This window comes from Zonotrichia albicollis, chromosome Z (genome assembly GCF_047830755.1).
Source record: "Zonotrichia albicollis isolate bZonAlb1 chromosome Z, bZonAlb1.hap1, whole genome shotgun sequence".
NCBI classification, from domain to species: Eukaryota; Metazoa; Chordata; class Aves; order Passeriformes; family Passerellidae; genus Zonotrichia; species Zonotrichia albicollis.
In genome coordinates this window covers 79,433,853-79,440,722 of record NC_133860.1, presented here as the reverse complement: position 1 = coordinate 79,440,722, position 6,870 = coordinate 79,433,853, and positions in this window count along the sequence as shown.

Below are 6,870 nucleotides of genomic sequence, written 5' to 3'. Positions count from 1 at the left end.
TAGAATTTGCTCCTTTTTCACTGGAAAAATAAAAAAGCTGGGTTACAAGAGTTATAGCAGCTGGTAAAAAATTCTACAGCACCTGCTGGAACATAAAATTGTCAGCACAGTAGGATTATAACTCTGGGTAATTTTACACTGCAGCTGGCACTGCTGTGAAAGGATCTGTGTTCATAGGCAGTACAAGAGACAAAGTTTGGGAGGTTTTATTGTTGGACAAACTGAGCCCTCTGCAGGTGTTTAGTGCTGGCTTTGGTTCTGTCTGCTTCCAGAGTTTAGTTTGGTGCTTGGTTTTAAATCAAGGGGTTTTCAGTTTGTTATAAAAAGTTGTGGTATCATCCCTTCCCCACCCCACTATATTTGTCTGCCTGAAGCAAAGCACTTTTCTCTCCTGACAGAGGTATGGGAGTGATGTGTTCTATTTCACCTCCCAAATCAAAAGGATGTATTAAAAAATCCACACTATTTGTAAGGAGGCCTTCTTTTCCCCCTCAGAAGCCTCAAGATTCATCTTTTTGTTATTGAAACCACTGCATTTTAGCTTCCTGGTTTACCACATGAGATTAAACTAAATGATGCTTATTTAGCAGACCAGATTTGCTAATACAGTAAAAAAATATTAATGGAGACAAATATTGTAGTGGAAGCAGCTGGCCAGATCAGTCTTCTTGTTGTAATTACTCAGTGGAAAAACTAAATGTTGATCTTGCCTATTCCATGCTTATTTTTCACCAGTCTGTGTTTTCAGGTTGCTGCTTCCATCTAATAAAAAAAAAAAAAAAAGATGTAGCATTTCCTATGCACATAAAATTGTAATAGTTGAATCCATTAATATCTCATTATTCAAAGAAAAAAAAAGAAAATAAACTTGTGTTGGTTTCACCAACAAGACTAGCTTCTGTAAAGAAATAAGTAATTGTTGCTGCTGTCAGATTTCCCTGAAATTTTCTTTATATCTGAGGTTTCTTTCTGGTGCTTGTGTGATTGAATTTTTCCTGCTGGATTAGTCTGAAAAGGGAAGTGAGTAAATGATGGGTCTTCAAACTGTACCTGGGCTAATGAAACTGAATTATCAGCACTGTTCCTCTTTACTCAGGGCAGCTCCAAACAAACAAACAAAAAAAAAAAGGAATGTGGTGTTTACCCGAGTGACTCAGCCCTGCCTCTAACACACCTCTAAAATACATCACAAGTACTTTCCACACGGGTTCAGAATGCCACTGCAGCTGCAATTTATTCATTTTAATTTACTAATTTTTTTGCAGTCAGCATAAACTGTGTATATGGGGCTTGTACACAACTTACAGACCCAACAGACTGCACCTCTTGGACTCATCTCCTCAAAATGTGGAAAGCATTTCAATAACTGAGACATTTTAAACAAAAGCCTTCCAACATGCACCGTTTAATAGCAAAGGTTTTCTCTGTGCACTGATTTAAGTTTTGGGAAATTTGTATAGATCCTGAAATTTCTAGTAAATGAGCCATTTTTGCTGTTGCCAACTTTGTATTGCTAAACAGATTTTATATGTATATATAATAATTTGTATTTATACCATATTTACTTTTAAAGTGGACACAGTGAATACATTCTGCATATGTGTCCATAGTCTGAGGGTTATCTCAGTGATTCAGATATTGTTCTCCTAAAGAAGAAAAACATAAAAATATTTAAATTTATATCACCTAACCTGAGTACTTATGAGAAAATGTTGTCTGTTTGTTTTCACCTGGGAATGTCTGCTAAAGAAGAATCAAAAAGAGAATTTGCTTCAGTCTGAGCTTTCAAGAAACCAAGCAAAACAACAAAAAATTAATAGAAATGGGTTTTTTTTGTAACAGCCATGGTAGGAGGAGAGAGCACGGGGGTGTCTGCAGCTGTTTAGAAAGAGAACAAAATCTGGAGACTCCTCACATGAGCAGATGGGGTAATAGTAATACTCCTCCCTGGTTTTTGGCTTGAGCAATGTGAAAATGATAACTGTGACTGCTGCATGGTCCCTGTGCAAATTCCAGCTGCTGCTCTGTATAGCAATAACTTAAGTATGACTACACTGCACTTTGTAGGTCCCCTTGTGCAGAACTTGAAGCCTTTCCTAGAAAAAGTACTTTAAAAATATTAATTTAGCACTGTGTCTTACCAGGATTCAAAGAGAGCTACCAATATTGTTTGAGCTAAATGAGTATATGAAATGAAAACAAACAAATGACATAAAAAATCTTCATTTTTTTTTAAACTGTTGTTTCAAATAAAATGGAAAACTTGTTTTTAATTTCTGCTGAATCTTTCACAATGAAAACTTTCTTAGAAAGCTTTGTTCAGTGTTCTGCAGGATCTCTTTCTCCAGGAGAAACCAAAATAAGATGAATAAACACATTTGGGACACGGACACACAACGTTTGCCTGTGGCCGTCTGGAAGATCAAGGAGTGCTGAGGCAGGGGAAGCAGAGCAGGAGAAACAGAAGCAAGAGAGAACCATCACAAGAACTGCCCTGCTCTGGTTTCCATCATCGAAATCATCACCTGAACCAGCACCCTCCAGCCTGCCTTGCCTAGGCAGACGCTGAGCCAGGCAGGGAGATGTGTTTGAAAAGACAAAACACGCGGGGTGGGCGTTTGGAGAATGGCCCAGGGAGCTTTCCACCCGCACTGCAGAGCTGCCCAGAGGGGAGAAGCTGTGGTACGGCTGTTGGTTGTGGTTGGAATCACTCCCCACAGTGATTGCAAAACACTGAGAAAGAGAGAGGGCAGGAGGAGCTGTGCGAGGTAAAGGAGAAGCAGAAACTCGCAATTACACAGTGCCACATGAAGGTCAGGTTAGGCTCACTTTAAAAAAGACCGTGCAAAACTGGAAAAGTTGCATTTCTCCAGAACAGGCTAGTGTAAATACAGAATCTCCTTGCTGAAGAGCCCAGTTGTTAGCACAGAGGGCTTATGCTTATAGAGAAGTATTAGTTTTTGGTAAAAAAAAAAGGTTTTTGCCATGAAGTTACAGAGGTATTAACCCTACTAGTACATGAGAGTGCATTGCTGTGGCTGCTCCTGTGACAGGACAACTTTAACTCACATTGTAAGTGCATGGTTAGGGAATACATCAATTATTGCCATCTTCTGAGACTTTGTAATTAGTTTTATGAAACTGTCAGCTTTGTTTTCAAAGGCTAGTTATGTGAACTTGTCATATTAATCACAACTCAAAGTCTTAGTTAACAGATCCTTGACCCCTTAGAGGCAGGGGAGAAAAGCAAACCTGTTGTGTGAGTCAGTGCAAAATTAAACATCTTAAAGAAAATTAAACACTTGCCCGAAGTCGAGTCTGGCATGTGACAGGTAACAGCAGGCATGGTGAGTTTCCCAGATTCTCTGAGTTAAGGTGAGTGCTTGTGAAGCTGATGTGCTCCACATCTCTGGGCAAGTGTAGCACACAGAATTTCAGAAAACCAGATTTTACCAGCCTGTTTGTCTCTCGCATATGCTGCTCTCCTGCCAGCCAGGGTGCCTCTGTTTTTGCAGAGATTTAGAGAGTTTGGGGCTCTGGAGGGTTTTAGCTTCCACAGCTGCTAGAAAAAATAATTTAGAAAATTATAATTTAGAAAAAAACCCCTAGAAAATAATTTAGTGCTTTCTGGAGTGAAAATAGCTCATTTCAACTCACCCACATCTGGAACACTGTCATTATCAATTCTTAAATATTTACTAAGTACAACTATGTTTATTATGTTTGCACACCCAAAAGTAGTAGTAGGGGTGGAAAGGCAACCTTCTCCAGCAGGTCTTGCAGGGGAGATGGCTGTGGGGTGAGCCCAGAGGGTTTAGGGAATCCTGAAATTTCACATACACTGGACACGGGGCTGCAGTGTCACCTGTGTTACCCCCACGGAGGGCTCCCACCCAGCACAATCTAAACAGGGCAGGGCTGTCTCTGGAGAGTCCCTGTTGTCCCCGGGCAGGGGACACTCTGGTGTCCCAGCACAGCTCCAGTCATGCCCACCAGCCTGCCCTGGGTGTCTGTAGGGCCCGTGAGCCCAGCCTGTCTCCCAAGCCCAGGTACACCTGAAACCACCTTTCAGCAGCAGAGAGGGATGGGAAGGTATTGAAGTTGGAGGGGAGACGACCCACCTTGCGTTGGTCAGCATCGACTCCCCTTTATTGATCAATCAGGCACCTTTTACAACAGTGTTAATTCACTTCATGCATATTGCAAAATCTGAGCTCACAATAGGTCAGAGGTAACATACCAACTCCTCCTTATGTTTCCAATACCAAGATTTGGGTTCTCAAAATTATTCTTGCTTTCCCAAAACAGCCAAAGATAGAACATCCACTTGTTATGAGAAAGCTGCCTGAGAACTCTGATGTACAAGGCTCTCAAGGCCTTCATGTTTGCCACTTTTACCTGTAGTTAAAAATAACCTGAGAACCTCTGCTGTTCACAGAAGCAGGCTGTGAGAATCTGCTCCTCACAGCTGCCTTCTAGGCCATCCCTGAAAAAAATCTCCAACAGGAAGGGCAGCTGAGGACAAGGCTGCGCTCCAAAGGCTAAACCACCCTCACCTGTGGCCCTTCCAGGTCCCAAAAATTGTGGACAGCAGCCAAGAAAACGTGGAGTACACCAACGCAGTGTCAGCTGGGGAGAGCCTGGTTGCCCTGCCTGTAATTTGGCCCACAGCATGTTGACCTTTGAGGAAGAAAATCAGAGCTATCAGCCCCAACAGCCACAAGATCTTGTTCCCTGTGAGCAGAGGAATCCTGAGGATCTCTGGCTGCCAGACGCGAGGAATGGTGCAGGACATTCCCTAGCAGGGACAGCTTTAGACTATGGGACACCTCAGACTCTGGAGAAGGTCCTGCACATCCAACTTGGGCACAAAGGGCTCTTCCACACTAAGGAGGAGGAGGACACCTCATTGCCTTGGCTGTGAGTCAGCAGGAAAAGCCTCAGTGACCTCAAAGCTGGTGCTGGAAACCAGGAGCTGCACAGTGTGGGCAGCCTTGCTCTGCTGGGATCTCACTACTGGGGGCCTGTCTGCTGCTCAGCTCCCACTATGAGAAGGTGGAATCTACTCTGCAGTACAAAGCCTTGAAGCTCCTGACACACCCAAGCAGTGGTCTGCTCTCCCTGCTGCTTGGGGGCCTCACAATGCTGTCCGAGATGATGAGCAAGGGAGCTGGCTTGGCCTGAGCTGGAGTCAGGACGTGGTGCTGGTCTGGGAAGCCATGCTGGTGTTGGAGCTTCTCACAAAATGGAAGTTGCCTTTCACACATGCAAGAAGGATGCATGGGGGCACGGGGAAGGGGGTCGTCAGGAGAGGGTCCCAGGTGTTGGGGCAAGGGCTGCTGGCAGCGTTCCCCCGGCCCAGCCCGGTCTGAGGGAAGGGTCCCTGCAGATGGAGCAGGGGCAGAGAAGCTGGCACGGCCATTGCCAGCACCTGCCCTGCCTGCTCCTGGCAGCAGCCCCCGACCACAGAGGCTACACACGGGTGTCCCCAGAGGCTTCCCCGCTGTCCCCACCGGTGTGGGAGGTCGGGGCTTTGATCCTCAGTCCCTGTCCCCAAGAGAGCCCCAAACACTTGGGTGGGAGCACAGCCCAGCCGGGATCCGTAAGGGCGGGATCGCGCCCCAGCAAAGCCCCGAGCTCTCCTTCGCTGGGCCCTGCTGCCGTCTCCCAGCCTCTGCTGTGCCGCAGCTCTCCAGGGAATCCCTCCCTGGTGCTGCAGAGCTCCGCAGGTGGAAGGAGCCGGAGCTCCTGGAGCAGCCGCGGGGAATCGGCGGGGATGAGCCCCAGGGCCAGGCTTGGCCGGGGCTGCCCCTTCCCTCCAGCTCTGCGGCCGGGCTCTGGGAGGTGCCCGTGCCCCTGAGCTCTCTGGGCTGTCGAGGGACGGGAGCCGGGCTGAACAGAGCCTCGGGTACCTGCAGGACCCCGGGCCCGTGCGAGAGGCTCGCGTTCGCTGGCCAGGCCGTTCCCGGGGTCCCTCTTGGACAGCTTGGCTCCGTCCCCACAAGCCCAGGGGGATACTCCGGGCAGGGCCTCGGGCTCCCCCTGCCCCTCCTGCCCTCACAGCCGGGCTCGGCGGGCACGTCTGCCAGCGCCGTGCCCGGGCTAGCGCTGCTGCTGGTGCTGGTGCTGCTGCTGTTGCGGGTCACCGGGGCCAGCCCCGCCGAGGGGCGAGGACAGCGCTGGGGGAGCTGCGGGAGCTGACGGAGCTCCGTGCCCGGGGATGGCCGTATCAAACCGAGGGGCCGGGCTGAGGAGAAGCCGGCTCCGATCTGCAGCTGAGTGCGAAGCGAGGGCCACGGGCAGCTCTGCAAGCACGGGGGCTGATGTGGACTCCGTTTGTTTGGGTCACAGCCCTCCAGCCCCTGGAGGTGCACCTCGATCCCACCATGCCCGGATCCTGAGGAGCCCGGGGACGCAGCACAGAGCAGGACGCTCCCTTGGGTGCTGTGCTGCTGCCACTGTGACAGCGGCAGCCTGGGTGACAGCTTCAGACAAGGTTTCACAGAAAACACAGTTTGAAAAATGCATATATGATATGATTAGCTTTTCGCAAATATTAAAATGGATATTATATGTGTTGTGTTAGAAAGTAATTCTGCATTAATTCTCTTAAGTAGTGTGTTAAATACAGTTTTAGGTTATAAAAAAATGTTAAAATAGAAACTGCTATGTAGGATACATTTTTTAAAGAAAGGACTCGCAACGAGATAGCAGCCACAGGACACCTGAATCTTTCAGAGAAAAAGAATTTATTGCTCCTTATCAGGAGAAACAAACTTCTTCCCACCTCGACGGCGCTGTTAGGATTCGGAGGAAGAAATTGACACTGGCCAGACAGAGAATCCTGTGTTTGAATGGAATTTATGCATC